We start from the raw sequence: 23,570 nt of genomic DNA on the forward strand, positions 1-23,570 counted from the left end.
ATTGTTATAAAATAAGAAAGGATATACTACCATCTAGTGGTTAATGGGGTTACTCAGGGGTAATATTTCACCTGCATGTATTCTTAGAAACTGTAGCTCAAGGGAAGCTGGTGGCTGAACATCTTGAAGTTAAACAACTTTACTAAGTATTTATCAAAAATTAGTTGATTATTAAACATATTATTAACCATTTTATATTGTCTTGCTTTCACCTTAGAAGTTTGAGTACTTTTGTTGTAAGAATATGAATGGTGACGAGGGAAGATATGGCAGTACAAAATAATAAAATAATATCTCAATATCTCAATAACTTAAGAAGCCAGTGAAGAGGAAAGTGAATACTTCTGTAGAGATTGTAGTTACTAAGTTTTAGAGACCATTAAATTTACAAATTCTACATCTAGACTATCTATTAAGTAAAGAAATAAATTTAGACATTTTATTACATACTGGTAGAAATTGAAAATAGCTATATTATAATAATAACAACATTTAATATTAAAGATACAATTAATCTTTCAAAGGAAAATATTTTAAAGACCATTAAGGACAAAATATTTGGGGAAAAAAGAAACAAATTGGGAAATTCTTTCAAGGAATCGATTGACATCTATATTGAGTTCTCTAATAAATTGTGGATCTTTTCCACCTTTTCTCTTTTGCCCTTGTTACTGCTTGTGTGTGAGTGTGTGCATATGTGTGTGAAAGTGTTCATTTTGTTTTGTATAATAATGAATAATTATTTTATTATAGGATGTCTTCAATTCAAAATTTCTAAGCCATATATGTAAGTACTATATGTGGAATGATTATCGTTTTTAAAATCAAATTAATATCAAGTCATTTAACTAAAATTATTAATTTAACTAAATATTTAAATTACATTTTTACCATTTAGTCATGGGCTCCATTCAGTTGTCCATGATTATTCAATTTGAATCATATAATCCTGCAGGTGAGAGATTATGAGGTTTTTTGATAAATAATTCTTTATACAATAACTATTTTATCAAGAATCAATATTGTGCTACAAAACCCTGGAATACAAAAGTCTTGTTCATTAGCAAACTCTAGCATTTAACCAGTTACCAGTGCAGTAGTATAAGAAAACAAGAAGTCAAAGACTAATTTCATTCATTTTTTTCATTCATTCACCAAATACATGATGACTACATTTTAAGGGCTAACCAATGTGATAAACTATGGGGACGCTGCAGTGAAAAACTGGCACACTCTCTATTCTTAAGGAATTACTTCTTTTTGCATAATCACACATAAGAAAAATGTAAATTAAAAATGGAAAGACTTGAACTTGGGAAAAGAGACAAGCATGAAATAGCCAGGCAACATGGATCCTAGACATCAAGAAAGCATTCAGGTTAAAAAAAAAAGGGGGGGGTTGCTATGCTTCAGGTACTGTCAAGAGAGAAGGGTAGCATAGGTGAGTGAGAAAATGTTAAGAGAAAATAACTTAATGAGAAGAAAGAAACAGGGGCCAGAATTAGCAGGAACGTGCAACCCAGATACAAAGTTTACATTTTCTTTGAAGGACTGTTTTTAAGATTTCTGCTTTTACAAATGATGACAAAATAAAATTGAAAAAAAGAAATAGAGAAAGAGGAGCATATTTTTGTGGAAGGAGGGAAGAAAACAAATTCAGTGTAGATAGGTTGAGATTGAAGTTGTCTATGTATCTTACTTACATTAAGCAAAGGGAGAATGAGTGAATCAGCAGGTGATTTCACTTCAGCAGTTGTAGGCACCAAATAAAAAGACCATTTGTCTGTTACAATTTCACCTTAAAGAGGGTTAGGAAGTTATATACAAAATAGAAACATCATCGGGATTAATTTCCAAGCAGCACTCTGCAGTCTAATTAGTATGAAAAAGTATAGATATTCCTTTACAATGGACAGATCTGACAGGGACCACCTTAATCAAGTGATGAACTTGTTATCATAAGTACAGGAACATCCTGCTTTACTGCACTTCACTTTACTGTGCTTGGCAGATAATTGCATTTTTTACAAATCAAAGATTTGTGGCAACCCTGCAAGTCTATCGTTATCATTTTCCCACCAGCTTTTGCTCATGTCTTGTCTCTGTGTCACATTTCATTAATTTTCAAAATACTTCAAACGTTTTCATTATTGTGATATTCATTATGGTGATCTGTGATCAGTGGTATTTGATTTACTACTACAACTCGCTGAAGTCTCAGACGATGGTAAACATTTTTAGCAATGTTTTAAAATTAAGGTATACATATCCTTTAGACACAATGTTATTGTACACTTAGTAGTCTACAGTGTAGTGTATACATAACTTCTATACGCACTAGGAAACCAAAAAGACCATGTGATTCACTTTATTGCAGTGGTCTGGAACCAACTCTGCGCTGTCTCCAAGGTATGCTTGTAGTGAGACAATCTCATATTGTGTCTTCTAATATGATACAAATATAAACAGACAATATCAGTTACTTAAGTGACATTTTTATACCCCACTCCCCACCCACTCACCTGTCCAAAATGTTTATCCTGTATGATTTAGAAAAATCCATAATTTGACTGATCAGAAAAATCCATAATGTAGACTGATCTACAATGAAACTGACCCTGGGCACATGGAAAGAGTCTGTCACACAGAAGAAAAACCAAAGCAACTAAGTGATGGGGGTGGGGAAAGGGGTTTATCCTGATTTAAAAGAAATCAATGACAAATATATACCAATTGCAATACATGAACCTTGATGGATGCTAAATTAAAGACAAAGACAATATAGGCATCATTGAGACAATTTGGGAACATAAATATGGACTGAATATTTGATATGTATAATTAATAAAAATTTCCTCAAGGTGAAAATGGTATAGGAGACTATTCTCAATGTAGGAGAATTCACGATGAATGATTTGGAGAGGATGTGTCATGAAGACTTCAATTTACATACAATAGTTCCAAAAGCAGCAAAGATGTGTATACAATTTGATGAGTTTGGACATATGTAAATACCCATTTAACCATCACTGCAATCAATCCTTGTGTCTCTATTTTTGTGTTTGTTCATTTGTTTTGTAAGAACACTTAACATGAGATCTACCGATCAACAAAATGAAAAGGCAACTTACTGAATGGGAGAACATATTTGCAAATCATATATCTGATAAGGGGTTAATATCTAAAATATAAAAGGAACTCATAATTCGATAGCAAAATACAAACAATCCAATTAAAAAATGGGTAGAGAATCTGAACAGACATTTTTTTACAAAGAAGACATACATATGGCCAACAGACACGTGAAAAGATGCTCAACATTGTTAATTATCAGGGAAATGCAAATCAAAACCACAATAAGATATCACCTCACACCTGTTGGAATACCTATTATCAAAAAGAAAAGAAATAATTTTGGCAAGGATGTGGAAAAAAGGAACACTTGTGCACTGTTGGTGGGAATGTAAACTGATGCAGCCACTATATAAAACAGTGTGGAGCTTCCTCAGAAATTACAAATAGAAGTACCATATGATCCAGAAATTCCACTTTGGGGTATTTAATCTAAAAAATAAAAACATTAATTTGAAAAGTTATGTGCACTCCCATGTTCACTGCAGCATTATGTACAATAGCCAAGATATGGAAACAACCTAAGTGTCCATCCACAGATGAATGGATGAAGTAATGTTGCATATATTGATATATTTTTATATATTTTTGTCATAAAAATAATGAGATCATCATTTGTGTCAACATGTATAGATCTTGAGGGCATTATGCTAAGTGAAATAAGTCAGACAGAGAAAGACAAACACCGCATAATCTCACTTATATGTGAAACCTAAACAACAAACAAGCAAACAAACTAAGCTCAAACAAATTGCTGATTGCCAGAGGCAAGGGGTTGGTGGGGAGGGAGTGGGGCTGGGGGGTGAAATGGGTGAAGGGGGACAAAATTTACAAACTTTCAGCTATAAGTCATGGCGATATAATATACCACAGACAAAATAGTTAACAATACTGTACATATTGCATATTTGAAAGTTGCTAAGAGACTAAATTTAAAAGTTCTCATCACAAGAAAAAAATTCTGTAACTATGTATTATGAAATAAAAAAGAGATCTACTCTCAACAAACGTTTAGGGGTATAATCCAGTACTGCTGACTACTGTGGTGTACAGTATAGCTCTGGAACTAGTTCATCTTACATAACTGAAACTATACCAATTGAACAACTCCCTATTTCTGCCTCCCCCTGACCTCTGGTATCCACTATTCTATCAATATTTGCTTCTTATATGAGTTTTGCTATTTTAGGTTCCTCACAGAAGTGGAATCATGTAGTATTTATCCTTCTGTCCCTGGTTTATTTCCCTCAGCATAGTCCTTCCAATATATGTGTAGTGGTACCTTATTGTGGCCTTAATTTGCATACTCTGATGTATAATATAGTTGAACATCTTTTGATATTTTTATTGACTATTTGATTACACACTTTTTGAGGTGATCATTAAAAGCTTTTGCCATTTGTCTATTGGATTGCATGCCTCTTTCTTATTGATTTGTAGTATATATATATATATATATATAAAATCTTGATATAAGCTCTTTGTTTTATATGTATTAAGAATATCTTGTCTAAGTTTTAAATTTTCTTTTTAACCTTCTTATTGGAAATTTTTGACAATAGTTTTATTGTTTTACTTTCAGGTTAAGATCTGTAATTTATCCAGAATTGATTTTTCTATATGATATACAGTGGGGTTGTGATTAATTTTTTCCATATAGGTATCCACTTGAACCAATATTATATGTATTAAAGAATTGTAATTTTCAACCTTCCCTGCAGTATCACTTTTGTCATAAACTGGTTGAACATATTTTTGTGGATTTCTGTTTGTACCTCTATTTCATTCTTTTATGTATTTTTTTCTCTTCAGCTATCCCTGTCAGATAGTGCATTAGACTGTGCTAGACAGGGTTAATGTGGTAACACTGCTGTAATTTTTCTAGATTTTTAACAAGGAATGATATTTGGTACTCTATATTCTCCAACTTTGTTTCCCTTCTTAGTTAAGGTTTCCTTTCTATTATTAATTTTTTCATTTCCATATGAGATGTATAATCTCTGTTAAATTTTACAATCAGAACATGCTGAGGTATTGATTGAGACTGTACTGGATATAGACAAACAACTGGGTAGAAAGTACATTGTTTATAATATGGGGTCAGTCAGTCCATGACCAAAGTATATTCCATATTTTTTGAGAACTTATTTAATTATTCTCAGTAATGTATTGAAATCTGTTGTATGAAGTTCTTAATTTTTTTTTACACTTGGACTTAATAAAGATGAATTTAAAGGTTAATGCTATTACAAGTTGTATTATTTTGGGAATTTCATTTTCTAAGTGTTTTTGCTAATATATGGAAATAATTTTTAAAAATCAGTTTGTATGCCATCATTGTTCTCAATTCCTTTATTAATTCTAATAGTACATCTGTAGTTTATTTGATACTTTATATACACAGTTATGTCATCTGGAAGTAATGATAGTCTTATTTATTGTTTTCTGATCCCTTTAACTTTGATTTCTTTTTATTGTCTTTCTTGTACTAACTGGAATTTCCAATTTTTATATGATCATATATACAAAAATATAGAAATAGTTATAGAAGGCAATATGAATATAGACAAGTATACATATGAATATAGACAAGTATATCTATATATGAATATAGATATCTTGTAAGCATAAAGGAAGGCATGTATGACTGGCAGAGGATTAAATCAGAAATATATATTGACGTAAGGACTCAATTCTCAGAAATGGGAGGTTTGAACGTATTGCAAAAAATCAACTTTTCATTGTTTTCCTTTGAATATCCTACAGTAGTGATATATGTCAACATTCTGATTTTTACTATTTTTAATTATTATGGGCATTTGGATCAGGTAACTTTTGTGACAAATGGTTTGTCACTCTCTATATAGGGTATCTCCAAGATAACCATCAGGTGCAATGATTTGCTTTAAAGACTCACAGGATTCAGGAGTGTTATACTCATGGTTACAGCTTATTACAGGAAAAAGATAACAGTTAAAATCAGCAAAGAGAAAAGGTGAGGTGCATGAAGGAAGTCTGGGAGAAATTAGGTGCAAGATGCTGGTACCCCCTCTCTGTGGATTCTCATAGGATATGGTTATTTCTTCCAAGAAGGATATGTAACAACATGTGCAAAGTGTTGTCAACCATGGACATGCCTGAGCTTTGTCCAGGATTTTTACTGGGTGAGTCATGTAAGCATTTAGTGTCTGCATGACTGACCTCAGATATTCAGACTTCCAGACCACCAGAGCAAAAGCAGGTTGTCACCATTAATTACATTGCTAGCATAAAGCAACTGATCATACTGGTAAGGTGTGGCCCAAGGCCTCAGGAGTACAGAAACACTTAGCAGACTGATTATTTCAAGAGCTTTATTCCTAAGAGCTGACCAAAGGCCAGTCCTGGAAATAGGCCTTTTTTGGGAAAGTACAGTTTTAGAAAAACCCAGCCCTGCTGAGTTAACCCTCTCCCGTATACTACCCTGTGAGTTTTTATATGGTATATATATATATATTCCTGATGTTTGGAAAATATTCTGCTAAAATCCTAGGTTTACTCCAAGGTGAAAAGAAAATGCAGGTGATTTTAAAAAATAGCTCATAACTTAGCTTTATTATTAATATATTATTTTATTATAATATTTTTCATTATATTTATTTGTAATATGCTGTGTCTATACATGTGTGTACATATATACTCAATGTTCTGAATTCATTATCATATCCAAGAATATGATTCTGCTTCTATATTTGTGTGAAAATATTACATATTTAAAAGAATAATATATATACTTTTCTTGGCATTCAATTATCTCTAAAAATAAGTTATTCTTCCAAATTTATATTCAGTATTATGTCTAGTGAGTGTCTTTTTGTCTATTTCCTTATCATTCTTGGGACTTTTAAATTTATGATGTCTAAGTTTATATATTTAATATAATGTTTATTGATATTGTCTCAGCTCATTAATATTCTTAAACTTGCTGCTGTAAATATATTCAACTTAAATTTTAATAAACATTTCTGGTGTTTTGACTGATCTGCTTCTGATCTTGCTGATTCATATCTACATAACCATTACTTTTTTGAGCTTATTGTGGTCATACTGTTAGATTATAAAGTTAATAATTTATATTAGGTAAAAGAGGTATATATGGAGATGATAGATGAATTGGGGATAGCATCAAAGGATTATTATTGGGTATCATCAGAGATATGCAAGTCAACCAGTAGAACATAAAAATGAGTTCAGAAATAGATCCACATATGCATGGTCACCTGATTTACAACAACTATGGCCAGCTTTTCTGTGCAATAGAGAAAGGACAGTCTTCAATAATAATGCTTAATTAATTACATATGGACAAAAAATGATTCTTACTGTTACATAATAGTATAATAAAAAATCAGTTTAGGAAAATTAGTAGTTATCAATGTATGGTTTAAAATATTAAGCTTTTTACTTGAAAATTTAAAAATAATATATTTATGATATTATAGTAGGTGAAGATTTCTTATTTAGCAGGGGCAAAGTGTTTGCCATAGGGAAAAAAATGATAAATCATACTGCATTAAATTTAAGAAATTATGTTCATGAAAAGATACCATTAAGGAAGTAAAAAGCTAAGAACACAGTGAAAGAATATATTTTTGAAATATAGATCTGAAAAAGTCTGTGTATGTAATATACATAAAGGAATATTACACAGAAATAGAAACATATGAGCTAATTTAAAATAATAGGCAAAAGACTTCCTGAGCACTTTGCAAAAATGGATATCTCAAAGACCAAAAAGCATATTTAAAAAGTAGGTTTACTTCATAAATCCTTATGAGTGAAATTCCCTGGAATGCTTATCAAAAAGTTTAAAATGAAAAAGACTGACAATACTTAGTGTTAGCTAAATTAGAGAGCAACCAGGATTCACATCTGTTGCTGATTGGTGTATAAATTACTTTAGAAAATTATTTGGCAGTATCTAATATTAGCATAACCTATGACTCAGCAATTTCACCTCTAGGTATATTCTCAACACAGATGAGAATACATTCATCAAAACAAATGTATCATGTGAGCTGAAGCAGCACTATTCATAAGTGTATGAACAAAAATCTGTACAAATATCCTTCTTATCCTTCAAATTGAATGGTCAAATAAACACTCATATATTTATAACATGAAATATTAAACAGCAATAACTGAAAGATATACACACAGGTATACAAGAACATGAATCTTAAAAATATTATGGCTGAGAGAAAGAAGCTACAAAAGAATATAGACACTTGTTTCATATGAATTTCAAAAAGAGCAATAATGATCTATGTTCTTAGAAATGGTCATAGAATGACCTATGCTTCAGAACATGGTATAGTAGTAAATAGAATCAGACATGAGAGCTTCTGAGGTTCTGGTAACGTTAATGTTGTGTCTCTTGGTCTGAGTGTTCATTACATGATGTGATTACTTTGTGATAATGCATGCAGCTATACAGTTTATTACATGTACAATTTTCTGTATGTACATTTAACTTCAATGTATATTTAACTTTAATTTTACTTTAAATCAATATAAATGTTTTAAAATTAAAAAACTGTGATATGACATGTCTCAGTTATAAAATAATTTTATATAAAATAAATGTTTTATTGATACTATAATTATTATGGATTAATTCCATAACATTTCCTTCATTTTTCTAACTCACTCTTCTTCTATAGTTATTTGATCATGCCATGACATGATAGGTTTTTAAAAAATAATTTTATGGCTAATACATTCCAGCTCCATTTTGCAATATAAAATTCAAAGAAATAGAATTTCAACCCAAGGTATCATGGATCAAAAGGAATTTGATCAGAGGTCTGAACATATTTTTCTTGGTTTATATTTATGTCCTAGTTGGAAGTTTAATTAAAGTATGTCATGTCTATATACTACATCTAACTACTATATATAATTTAGAAAGATACATTTCTATATTATTTGAGAAGGACTTGCAAGAAAGTTAATTTGATGGGAAAATATGCAACAGCTCCAGAAAAAGGACACAAAAATAGACCAATGTAGAAGTTCTCTTTTTCAGTACCATTCCAGCATCATCCACTTCCAGCTAATGCCAGTATATTACTCAGAACCATATGTAATTCAGGTTGGTTTTGGTTTTTTTTCTTTCATTTCTAGTCAATACAGTGAACCTTGAGAGAATCAGGGTTTTTTGTGGTTTTTTTAAAAGCAAAGTTATACTTTTTTTTTTTTTAACATCTTTATTGGAGTATAATTGCTTTACAATGGTGTGTTAGTTTCTGCTTTATAACAAAGTGAATCAGTTATACATATACATATGTCCCCATATCTTTTCCCTCTTGCATCTCCCTCCCTCCCACCCTCCCTGTCCCACCACTCTAGGTGGTCACAAAGCACTGAGCTGATCTCCCTCTGCTATGCAGAGAGAATCAGTTTTGAACTGGGAGAGAACTCATAGTCATAGAGAAGGAACACTAGGAGTGTAAGAGACACATTCATAGAAATTTAGTACATTCTCAATACTTATTACATCTGAATTACACCCTATTTAGAACAGAATGCTGGAGGAAGTGAAGAATGTGATGAGAAAGATTAAATAGCATCAGCCTCCTTATGAAGACCATGCATACAAAAGTCACCCAAAGCCTCATAGCCAGATGCTGTCTCAACTGGAGCCCTATGGCATTAAAAGTAACTTTTTTCCAGTGACTATCTGAGGTTATCTTGGCTTTGCTCCAAAAATCTCCTATTTGCAATTCCTTAGCCTCCCTAAGAGACATAGACATGCCACAGGCAATTCAGTTACTCAACTGAGTAACAGGGGATAAGTGCCAGAGAACGATGTACATACAGCAAGAGAGCACCTTCCACTCAGAGCTCAACTGAATGCCCATATTTCAAATGAACTGCTTCATGGTTACCCCCAATCCTTTTTCTTCAGGTCTTTTCAGCATGATGTGAACGTAATGAAAATAATATTCCCTGTTGTATTCACAAAGTTGACGTCTTGTGGGCTAAATTATGGCACAAATGTAGAAAATTGCCATATACCTGAGGTGATATGTTTTTGTCCCTGTCATGAGAAATCAAACTTCTGATATTCTCTCTTTATCAGAGTAGGGGAAAAGAGACATTCAAGATTAATTTCTGTATATCTGATACCAGTACCACTGAACTGACTTGATCCAGTTAGAAGAAGATACCAAGAAGAAAACTATAATTGAGTCACAGAGGTATCACCATCTCTGCATCTTTCTAATCTTTGGCGATAGCACTGACACCACCACATGAAGGTGTGCACATGCACGCACACACAAGGATCTGGTATTGCTTATAATTTACTATTGTCAGGAGGGAGGAATTCCAATGATTTCTACTGAATCCTGTATAATAAAAATAGTTAGATCTTACTTCAGGGTTCATGGTCTGGGATGATAAACCCAGGGCCTAATATGAAGGGTCATTTTAGTCAAAAATGGGTTATCACCAGATGCTTATATGCTTCTTTCTGTGATATCTTAGGTAAGGACCTTGGGTCCCTAAAATTGGCGTTACTTTAGAGTTAAATTCCAAGATTTTTTTCACGAGCACCAATGATTATGCTTTTTGTAAAGCATAGTTACACAGGTAAATGCCCAAAAGTTAGAGACTGGAAGAAATGGAAAAATGATAATATTATGTACTTAGAATGATATAATATAGTTATTCTCCAATACTGCATTTTTAAGGGACACTGAAGATTAGAACTGACTCATATTTGGAAAACTGGTGAAAGGTCATTACTCTCTAAATCAGATATTTACAAACTGTAGCCGGTGGGCCAAATTCAGTTTGATACCTGTTTCAAATAAAGTTTAGATGGAAACACTCGGTTGCAAATGGGCTTTGCTTGCTTTCACACTACAGTGGCAGAGTGGAGCAATTGTAACAGAGTTAATATGGCCCACATTGTCTAAAATATTCACCATTCGGCCCTGTACAGAATAATTTTAGTAACCTCTGCTCTGATTTCCTTTATATAAGCTAAATAGTATTTTACTGTTTCTATCAGTTTAATATCTAGATGCCTAATGATACAAAGCAAGGTATCTCAATGAAATATACCAATATTTTCCAAATTTGCCTAATCAAAGAAACTTCTGGGAAAAAAAAAAAATATATATATATACACACCCAGGTTTACTACGTAATATTCTGATTTAACATCTCTATGGTAAAATTAAGATATATGAATTTTGTCAAAAGAGTCATACATGATGATTATGAGAACTTTGAAAAGAACAGAGAAGACCATTTACAGATAACTGCTTATTTTAAGCTTGCTGTACTATTAAGAATATTAAGTATAATTAAGCCAATTCAGGTTCAGGTGGTTGAATGCTCCCAGTTGGGAATATTATATTAGAATGCTCCTTTCCCCCCTGAATTTAGAGAATTTGTTTCAATTATGTTTTTCCAAACCATACTCCCTGAGATTCTCATGTCACCAAAACTTGATGAGACCTGATAGACATACTGGACAGGAAAACACATGATTCTTCCACATGGATAGTAGATTTTTTTTTTGTTTTGGTTTATGCTTTTTGTGTGCTTATGTATATGAGTGTGTGTATGTGTACTTGAATGCACTAAGATTGCCAGAGAATGCTGTTTCCAAATTCAATGAATTTTCCTGTCCATGACTGACTTGGCTTTTCAGCAGTACTTTATACATTTATGTAGAACAAAATATACCACACAATTTCTCACTCTTTTAATCCCTAAAATCTAAAATCCCAGTCTTATTTGTCATATCTCTAAATATCTATGTAATCTGGTTACTTCTATCAAATCAATCTACCAACATTCTAATCTAAAGTCATTATCATCTCCTTTTAAATTGATTCACTTGTTTCACCCTTGTCTGTCTGTGAGATGCACAGGTATAGTCAGAATCTTTCTTTCCAAATCAGTAATAATAATATTATATGTTTGTATATAATTCTCCCATGGATTCCCATTGCCCATAGAATACCTTCCAAACTCCTCAGGATAATTTGAGTTAGACCCCAATTCAGCTCCTGTCCATCTTTCAGTCTTATCATTCTTCCCTCTCCCTCTTGCCCAGTCATCATGTGTACCGTGCCGTCTCTCAGACAAGGGCTACGGACGGACATGCTGTCCCATCTGCTTAGAAGACACCTCTTCTGTTTTCCTCCCACTATATTCATTTTAACTATTTTCTGCTTGAGATCTTCTAAAATACATGTGTAAATAAGAGGAGACTGATTTAATACCAATCACACTTGAAATGATTTATTCAGTGTTATAAACTCCATAAGAGATGGGACCTTGCTAACTCACTAACTCCTGGGCAATTATCTGCACAAAGTAAGTGGCAATATGTTTGTGCTGAATAGGATGCCTTTTCCCCCAATATCTTTTTTGCATTATTTTCATTCACTAAAATTTATTATAAATGTAACATATAAAGTTCAAGTACTCCCCAGTGACCAACTACTTTAAGAACTGAACTCGGATTTCTTTATAATGAGTTAATCAGAATTTTTTTCATTTTACTCTCTATTTACTATGTTTGAAAAATGTTGATGCATTTCCTATACTGATTTAATAAATTTGTTTTTACTAAATAATTATTTACATTAGAGATAGAATCACAAGTTCAGGCAATTTATAGCTATTTGGATACACAAATTTCAGAGGTACAACTGGGAGCTGTGAAAATTCTCAAATACACATTCAGAAGACCAGCCTATGAACACACGTAAGAGACTGCTGAAAATAAAACTAATACCGTAAGCCCAGTGAGTCTCATTTCTTTTCTTCTAACTAGAATCATGAGGTTCAGATACAAAACACACTCCCATAGGCAAACTAAGATTATGTCAGAAAAACAAAGCACTGTAGAATTTCATAGTACACAAAACTATTTACTGTATTTTCTAACAGTCACCCTGTACAGCTATAATAGCAAAAAGGTAGATGTTGGTTGGTATCAAATTCCCAGTGAACACCACTTTTTCAGTTTAATAAAACACATCAGAAAACAACTAAAGTAACATTATTTGGAAAATTTTAATAGGCTGTTTCATTAATAATCTTTGTATAAACTGCATTACTCTGCTTGTCCTTAAAAATAAATTACTGGCTATAATCTCACAGGTGATGGTTACAAAATCATGTGCCAAAAAACCTTTGCTTCTTAGCCACGTTGCCATAGATTAATTGGTTATTAAAGGGGAATATGATGCTTACACATTTCTTTCCCTGAACACTTTCCAAATAGGTCATTTTTTCAGAGTAAAATGAGGTAGGTAGCCAAAAATGCTAATCCCTACGTAATTGTACATAATGTTTAAAGAAAATTTTGATGGGCAATTGGTCACAAAAAAAGCAAAGGAAATAAAAAAGAGAAGTACATTTATGCTATAGTTAAACTTAAGGAATGATAAGTCCCAGTAAGTTAAGTCAAGGAAATTTACCATGTTAGTCCCTCTGTGGAGTGAGAACTAATATATACATTAGTGGGTAGATCCAGTTTCTTCCATCTTCTATAACCAGGGTAATATTTGTTGAATGTACCCAGATCTGGGAAGCAAAAGTCAATGACAAAAAGTATTAACAGAAGAAAGGAACAGAACTCCATTTCGATGGAGTTTAGATACAGGAAAACAATATCTATTTCTCTCTCTCTGTGACATATATATCTTTGTGGCATAATTGTTATACATGGAAAAACAAACTAAGCCTCACAAGCACTATGTAAAACAACTGTTAAAGAGCCTAGTGTGAAAGGGAATGGTGACTGGAAATTTAACAAAACAGTTGCCATCTTTTAGTATTTTGTGTATGTTAAATGACATTAACATTCATTTTCTTTCACATCATAGTGAGATTGCAATAAAGGAGGTTTATTAAAAGCAAGTATATATTAGTTAATTGGTTTGTTTTAAGGATTACAAATTTCTTTATAAGAAAGGATCTCAGTTCTTTTCAAATTCTCCTTCCCAGGTGTCTACAGAACTCAAGACAGAGGGGTATCTGAGGTATAGTCCAATGACACTCTTGATTAATCCCAGCCACCTTTCCTACTCTACATGCAGCCTTTATACTTCCTTTTTATAAAGATAACTCTGGTAGAGAAGTAGACAATGGACCAGAGAGGAAATCCATGGCAGAAATCCAAATGATAAATTAGAAAGGTTAAATGAAGTTTGGGGTAAGCCGCAATAGAAATGGAAAAGAAGGAAGGAATTCAGGACAGATACCAGCAGTAGACAAAAGGACAGTCATAACAGTTAAATTGGGCATCAAACAGGTAGCTTGATAGCTGTGTGACCTTGGGCCAGTTATTTATCTAGTATTTGGTTTCTTTTTTCCAAAATGAGGATAATATTTGTACCTTCCTACTTAGTTTTATTATGAAAATTAAATGAGTGAATGTATGAAAATACAGAATTGCCCAAATTTAGTGACTGCTGAGCTCCATGAGGAAAGGGACTGTCTCCACATGCAGCCTTTATAACAAACTTTAAAAATACTTATAGATAAGGCAGCAAATACAGGTTCTAATCACGTGGTATATATATGAGCTAAATGACATTTTTATTGAACTACCATATCTCTTTCTATCATTTAAAGCTGTCTTGATAGATTTTTTTCCTATAAAAACAATCTTCTGATAGATTCTACCTTAAGAATTCAAGCTTTGTGGAAAGATATGTGTGTTCAAGCCAGAGAGTTTCCTCTCATATATTTTTTTTCCATTAAAATAAGAAAATATGGTGAAGTATGTGAAATTTCACCTTTAGAAATTTAGCAAAAGGGTTTCTGCTTTAAGCCCTAGGTTCTTTTTAATACTGGGAAGGTATATATGCTAATTTCCACAACTGCTTCAAAATTTTACACTCCTTTTTCAGAAATAATAGTAAAAAGAAACCTTATTGAAAATGAATAAATTACTTTAAAATAGACTGCATTTTTGCCATAAATATTTCTATAAAAAGTAATTGAAGTTTATTATCATGGCTGTGATAAAAGTGTTAATATCAGAGGTTGGGGGTCTATGCAATACTTTTCTAAATAATTATTCATAAGGAATATGTATGTTAAGATTGAGTTTGTGTGATAATGATTTTTACATTTACTAAGTTGGTTTTGTGATAGATTTTTTTCTCAAAACCTCTATTTGACAATCTCTCCATATATATTACAAACACTATTTTCCTAATCATACAGTAAAGACTATTACCACTGTCTCTCACTTAAGATTTTCACAGCTGATGTCTTACTTTTACTGTAACACTTAACCTTTAATTTAAAATCATTACATTTTCCCCAAAATACCATGTTTCTTTAATGAACTTTGAATATCATAAGCAAAATCTTTTCTTTGGAGAAACTTGGGTGGATAATTATGGTCTCATTAAAATTCAAAGTCTTCAGAGATCCTCCTAATCATCGTCCTGATGATTTTCTAGTTAAGTGAGCGCAATGTCTTTCATCATCCTCCAATTGAAGAGCAATATTCTTTTCAATCTATGTAAAATACATAACATTTTAAGATAGTTCACATTCTCTGCCACTTCATGGTCACAAAAATAATTGCTTGGCAGTGTCCTCTGAGGACTCTTCTCTATAAAAATGTATAGATTTATAGTGATTCAATCTAAAGAACTCTTGAGTATAAAGGTTTTTGACTTACTGCCTTCTGAACAGATTCATATCTGTAAATGGTAAAATCTAGTTATATAGATCATTAATTTGTCTATGCTTGAGAAGTAGTTAATACCAGTAAGCTTAAATCATTTCACTGAGGCCTTGATCTAGCACAGACTCTTCACTGAAAGTGTTTTCTGTGATATATTTTCAATGATAAATAACTTCAGTTCACCTGAATACGCTCACAAAATAACTAATGCACTTCTTTTGGAACAAAATTCCAAAGTATGATTCCATCTTTTTCTGTTTAAACACACACCTGCAAATAACAACTTGAACTGTGTAGCACGTTACAATAAACAGTTGCCACGGACATCTCTGACATCAGCATGGTAACGCAAAGTAATTCCAATCCTGGCCCTGTAGCACTGAAAAAAATCAAACCTTACTCATTTGCCTATTTTATTTTATTTTTATCTTTAAACTAAAATCAGAGACGAATGAGTGTAGAGATGGGGCAAGTCAGTCAGATTCAAACTTTTTCTTCTGGAATAGTACTAACAACACAGTCTTCTGGAAACCAAACTCTTCCGAATTGTGTCATTTTATCAAATAAGGCATTCTTTAGCTTCAGAATGTATTAACTTAGAGAAAACAACGATTGCTTTAGCTATTCATTGATTGCTTCCTCCAACATATATATTTTTCGGGGCCACAAACGTTCTATGTGCCCAACAACAAATTACTAAACTCTCTGAAAAACTCAATTACCATGGAACCACAAGGCATTGTATTATTGTGCAATGTCACATGTCAAAATAACATCAAATTAGGGCTTTCCTGGTGGTGCAGTAGTTAAGAACCCGCCTGCCAATGCAGGGGACACGGGTTCGAGCCCTGGTCCGGGAATATACCACATGCTTGGAGCAACTAAGCCCATGCGCCACAACTACTAAGCCTTCGCTCTAGAGCCCGTGAGCCACAACTACTGAAGCTTGCATGCCTAGAGCCCATGCTCTGCAACAAGAGAGGCCACCACAATGAGAAGCCCATGCACAATGAAGAGTAGCCCCCGCTCGCTGCAACTAGAGAAAGTCCACACGCAGCACTGAAGACCCAACACAGTCAATAAATAAATGAATAAATTTATTTAAAAAAATAAATAACATCAAATCAAATCAAATGTTCTTGATATACTTTGTTGTTTTATCATTAATATGGCATACATTACTTATTTCCTTTGTTATGTTATTTTGTTACTGTCATAAAATTTAATGTAGATCATTTTTTGATCAACTTTTACAAGTTTGTGAGACTCCTTTACACTACCTATGTTAATTCAATTGTGCATTATATCATATGTGCTTCTGCTGCTACTCTGTCATAATATTGGGGAATACAACTGAATTATTATAAATTTTAAAAATTAAATTAAAATTATTATAATTTTTAAATTATATTTAAAATTATATTTAAAATATATATTTATATTATATTTAAATTTTAAAAATTAAAATAGGTGGAAAAGCAGAAATACCTATGTGCCTTAAAGAAACAAGCAAATCATGGACTAGTGATAAAAGCCAAATTTAATAAATTAGAGAACATTAACATTGAACTTAATTTTCTAAACTACAATTTAAAAATACTCCCTTAATATCTTATGTGTAAAAAGGCTATATTTGTCAAAGTACATCTACATATACAATATGGAGTCATGTGCTTTATTTTCATCACTGGGGTTGACTGGATAAGCTGACAATGATTTGGATGATAATGAGCAGGCAATTTTAGATGAAGTGCAATCAGTCAACAATTCATATAACATTTCAGACCTTCCCTTCTCAGAATATTAAGCCAGACAATATGGTAGAGTTACTAAACATGCCCATTTGTGAAGTAAATTACTCTAATGACATGATTATGTAACATGAGAATCTGAAATAAAAGTAATCACTTTGTGGTTACTTCAAAGGCACTTGTATGAGAAAACAATAAATTGAGAACTAAGGCAGAGAACCCAGTAACTTTATTACTTTAAAATTATCTGACACTATTTATAGTTCCAATAAATTTCTTAAATGATAATATATAAAAACATAGACTTCTATCAAATATTATATTTTTGTCCTGAAGGGAAACATATCTGAAAAGCCAGTAAGTTTTTGATGTACTCTTAAGTCTAAAATCCTTTTATAGATATTACTTTGCCATTAGAAGTGATGATTTTTGAAGTTATAAAAACATATATGAGAGCAAACCTTTTTTATTTTCAATCTGCATACACAAATATTCACTATTGTTTTTGTTTTCTTAAATCATCATTTATCATTCCTGCTTAAAGCAGTTAATTATCTCCTAGGTATGACTAAATTTCTACTCTCCTGAAAATAAGTTGGTCTTGCTTGAGAAGTAATATTAAGAATGTTAATATATAATGAAGTTCAGAAGCTGATAGATGGGGATAAATATACGTTTTTAAAGATAATACCAAATCAGTCTCCCATTAAAGTGAGAACAATTATCTGAAATGAAAAGTAGTTCTACAGTAATCAAGTCAGCGTGGTATTGGCAAAAGAATAGAAAAACAAGTCAATGGAATAGAACAAAAAGTCCAGAAATAGACTCACATGAATATAATCAAACTGATCTTTGACAAAGGAGAAAGGTGATGCAAGCAGTAAAGATAGTCTTTAAAAACTTCTGTTGTATTTAACACACCATTGTAAAGCAATTATACACCAATAAAGATGTTAAAAGAAAATAACACAGTGGGATGTAAAAAGAACAAAAATAAAAAAAACAAAACTGCTGTTGAACAAATGGACACCCACATGTAAAAAAGTTAATCTAGGTAGAGACCTTACACTCTTCACAAAAGTTAACTCAACATGGATTACAAACTGAATGTGAAACACAAAACTATAAATCTCCTAGGAGATAACATAGGAAAAAATCTAGGTGTTCTTGTGCTAAGTAATGACTTATTAAATATAACACCAAAGGCATAATTAATGAAAAAAGAATTGATGAGCCTAACTTCATTATAAACCTAAAAATTTCTGCTCTATGTAAGAAACTGTCAAGAGAGTGAAAGGATAAGCCACAGATAGGGAGAAAATATTTGCAAAAGATCCTTGTGATAAAGGAATGTTCTCTAAAAAAATCCAAAGAACTCTTAAAATGCAACAATAAGCAAACAAACAGCACAATTATAAATTGGCCAAAGATTTTAACAGATACCTCACCAAAGAAAATATACAGATGGCAAATAAGTATATCAAAAATCATATGTCATCAGGGAAATGCAAATTAAAACAACAGATAACACTATACATCTATGAAAATGGCCAAATATGCAACACTGATGACACCAAACGTTGACAATAATGTGAAGCAATAGGAACTCTCATTTTTTGCTGGTAAGAATACAGACTGGTAGAGCCACTTTGGAAAATAATTTGGCTTTTTCTTACAAACAAAACATACCTTTAGATATGTTTCAGCAATCATGGTCCTTGTTATTTACTCAATGAAGTTAAAAACTTATGTGGACAGAAAAACCTACACTTGGATATTTATAGCAGCTTATTTTGATTGCCAAAACTTGGAAGTGACTAAGATGTCTTTCAGTAGGGGAATGGGTAAATAAACTGTGCTACATTTAGACAATCGAATATGTTTCAGTACTAAAAAATGAGCTATCAGGCCAAGAAAAGAGACATGGAGGAAACTTAAAAACTTATTACTAAGTGAAAGAAATCAATCTGAAAAGGCTATCTACTGTGTGATTCCAATATACGACATTCTGGAAAAGGCAAAACTATGGAAATGATATAAAGATCAGTGGTTACCAGGTATTACGGGGAGGGAGGGATGAATAGGTGGAGCACTGAGAATTTTTAGGAGAGTGAAATTACTGTTCACGATACTACAATGATGAATAGATGTTATTATACATATGTCCAAACAGTAGACACCACACCAAGAATGAACTCTAATGTAAGCAAACTATGGACTCTGGGTATAGTGATGTCGACGTAAGTTCATCAGTTGTAGCAAATGTACTGTTCTGGGGCTTCCCTGGTGGCACAGTGGTTGAGAGTCTGCCTGCCGATGCAGGGGACGCGGGTTCGTGCCCGGGTCTGGGAAGATCCCACGTGCCGCGGAGCGGCTGGGTCCGTGAGCCATGGCCGCTGAGCCTGCGCGTCTGGAGCCTGTGCTCCGCAACGGTAGAGGCCACAACAGTGAGAGGCCCCCATACCACAAAAAAAAACAAAAACACGTACTGTTCTGGTGGGCGATGTTGATAACGGGGGAGGTTATGCACATGTGGAGGCAGGATGTATATGAGAAATCCCTTTACCTTCCTTTCAATTTTGCTGTGAACTTAAAACTGCTATTTTATAAAAACTATTTTTCTAAAAAGTAGTAGTTCTACATATGGTGTATCTGACCCATCTTGAGTCCTGCCTCACATTCACTTGGCTCATTTTTAAATTGTAATTGTTGCTGGAGCAAGCAGTGGCATGCCTGAGTAAAGTGACAATACCTACGGCCTCTGCACTAGCTCCTGCTTTCTTCCTCAGGGTCTCTACAATATGGGTGATGATAAAACTGCTCTGGCATTCTGTGTCATGAGTAAACCTGAGTAGGAAATTAAACCTCCTTGAGTTAATGTATGAGCATTAGGGTAAGACAGCCAATGGATAAATACTTCCCCTTTTTTTTTTTACTGGGAAGATATTTCTGAAGTCTATTTTACTTGGTTCCTCCCTATGTCCTCAAAAAGCTACAATAATATGGGATAAAACTTTTCAGGATGTCACGATGTTAGATAATGGTGAAATGAGAATTCCACAGAGTACAGAGGAAAGATCTTCAAGAAAAATCTGATTGGGAGGTGTCCAATAAAAATGTAAAGCAGTAGGCTGATGGAGGAGATTAACTGTGGGTGAAGGTCTGCCTTCAGTTTTCAGACAAGTTTGCAGTGATAGCCTTAAAAACCATTAAAGAAGAAAACATTTTAATGCCAGCATTGGATAAAGATGTGAGGCAGGATGTGACCAGTCTCAGGCTGAGCGAGTCGGGGTAGAGTTAGTTAGTAGAGAATGCAGGCTACTCTTGTGTTCAGAGTTGCAATAAAAGCCTTGTGTAAGCTGACAGGTTTTAGGACATTTACAGACAGGTAGATGAGCTCTATTCTAGCTGAGGTTAGCAAGGAATGTTGTGGGGTGAGATCTTGGGGATTGTAGTAAGGGAGAAAACATGTTATCAGTAGACAAAATAATTTTCATCTAAAGATACATTTTACCTAATGATATATTCTCTGGTATAGCCTAACAAATTAAAAAAAGACATTTACTTTTCATAACACTCAATATTATATGATTGTAACACATCATGTAGCTAAAATATTTGTCACCATGTTATTTTATAGTGATACCATGCATTTCATCCACAACTTGCAACAATGCATCTTCGGAGAAATACACTTGAGGTTCCAAGTCAAGACGGTGTCTCTCGCAATTCAAATTTTAAAAGGGTCTTCTACTCCAAGCATCCTTAAAGTGGTGTGTTATAATCTTCTCATACAACTCAAGTTTTACTTTTAAACTTAATTAGCCCAAATATATATACTGATAGAACGTGTCTAAGAACTCAAGCTATCTAGTAATGAAGGCTTATTTCTCACTACCAGGCCAAAATGTATGTGTGTGTGTGTGTATATATATATATATATATATATATATATATATATATATATATATATCAACCAACCAACAACCCAAAACTCATATAGCTGTTAATGAAACAAAGGTTAAATAACAAAGAAGAAGAAAGTGATGAAAAGTGGCCTTGCCTGTATAAATAGCTGCAGAAAAGGCTTGTGTTCTAGCCATCAGACTAGAGTCTAGTCAATTTAAGTGCATTTTTTTTCTTTCTTCTCTTGCTATTTGTCTTCAAAATTAGACTTTTCTACTCTCTTTTAAAATATATTGTAATATATTATCAAATTTTTTCTCTGGTATTGAATAGAAATTGTTTTGGGATAATTCAACTATTTCTCTAATAACTTGTAAAATGACAAGAAATACATTTGTATGAGATCAAAATTCATTTAAAGAATAGATAACACCTGAAATTTGTGAATTCTGAGAGTAATATATTTTGAAATAATGCTGAATACTAGTAGGGACAGTGTACTTTGGACTTGTAATCGTGTGGTTCAGGAGATACGGTGCACCTAGCAGCTTCCCCATAGCTGTCTAAGGGTTTCTCCCCTATTATTTGCAGACAAATACAAACCTATATAAAGCCTCTCTCACAGTTGCCCATATACTGCCAATGCTTCTCTAAAATTAGTAAGTAACTGAAACAATGTCAACCAGCATCAGGCTAGTCACTAACTCTGTGGTGGCTTTCAATGAGGACACCGCTCTAATAGGAATAATAGTGAATGAGTAGGTCATGAAATTCTCCCATGGGACTGGAATTATAGACACTGTCATTAGCTGTGATAAAGTTAATTTCTAAACTGGAATCCACAAAATAGAGGCCACCCTAGTAACCTTGTCTACGTCACAAATCTAAACCTAAGTCAGCCAGCACATACAGGAAACACCTGTCAACGAATCTTTTTTTTTTTTTGATGTGGGCCATTTTTTAATATAGATTTTATTTATTTATTTATTTTTGGCTGTGTTGGGTCTTTGTTGCTGCGCACAAGCTTTCTCTAGTTGCGGTGAGCGGGGGCTACTCCTCGTTGTGGTATGCAGGCTTCTCACTGTGGTGGCTTCTCTTGTTGTGGAGCATGGGCTCCAGGCATGCAGGCTTCAGTAGTCATGACTCACAGGCTCAGCAGTTGTGGCGCACGGGCTTAGTTGCTCCGCGGCATGTGGGATCTTTCCGGACTAGGGCTCGAACCCGTGTCCACTGCATTGGCAAGAGGATTCTTAACCACTGTGCCACCAGGGAAGCCCTGTCAAGGAATCTTAACATAAACCAATCACTAACCGGCAACTCAGCTTTAGCTAGCTTACCTTACCCTAGAATATAGTACCTGCTGGCCTCATAAGGAAACCCTGACCTCTTAGCCAATCATGCCCCGTTTCCCAGTTGCCTCTTCTAACACTCTAGAAAATTTGCTCTTGTTCAAAATCCCTCAGGGTACTCCACTGCTTGTGAGGCACTGTACTCACCAAATCCATGGATTGTTTTCCCTTAAATGAAAGATAGGGCTTCCCTGGTGGCGCAGGGGTTGCGGGTCCGCCTGCCGATGCAGGGGACATGGGTTCGTGCCCCGGTCCGGGAGGATCCCGCGTGCCGCGGAGCGGCTGGGCCCGTGAGCCATGGCCGCTGAGCCTGCGCGTCCGGAGCCTGTGCTCCGCGACGGGAGAGGCCACAGCAGTGAGAGGCCCGTGTAACACACACACACAAAAAAAGATATCAAACTTGTTACTGAATTGTATTATTCTTGTCACTTGACTTCTGGTAGATAGAATAGAGACAAAAAGCAGCTGAGCCTCACTAATAGTAGATCTCCTGTTTACAGAGCTGGTTCCTTATTTAATTAGACTTCTGGCTCCAAATTCATGTGTTTCTATTCTTCGACTCAGCATTTCTCTCTTTTCCCCATTCTATCTTTCCTAACCTTTGACATTAGTAAGGTTCTGGGATCAGTTTCTAATATGTGTGCCAGTTCAGTGTACTACAATTCCACTCAATTCTGACACTATCTACCAGGAGATTATGCCAGATCTCACAGG

The sequence above is a fragment of the Kogia breviceps genome, chromosome 5 (genome assembly GCF_026419965.1).
Source record: "Kogia breviceps isolate mKogBre1 chromosome 5, mKogBre1 haplotype 1, whole genome shotgun sequence".
Classification (NCBI taxonomy): Eukaryota; Metazoa; Chordata; class Mammalia; order Artiodactyla; family Physeteridae; genus Kogia; species Kogia breviceps.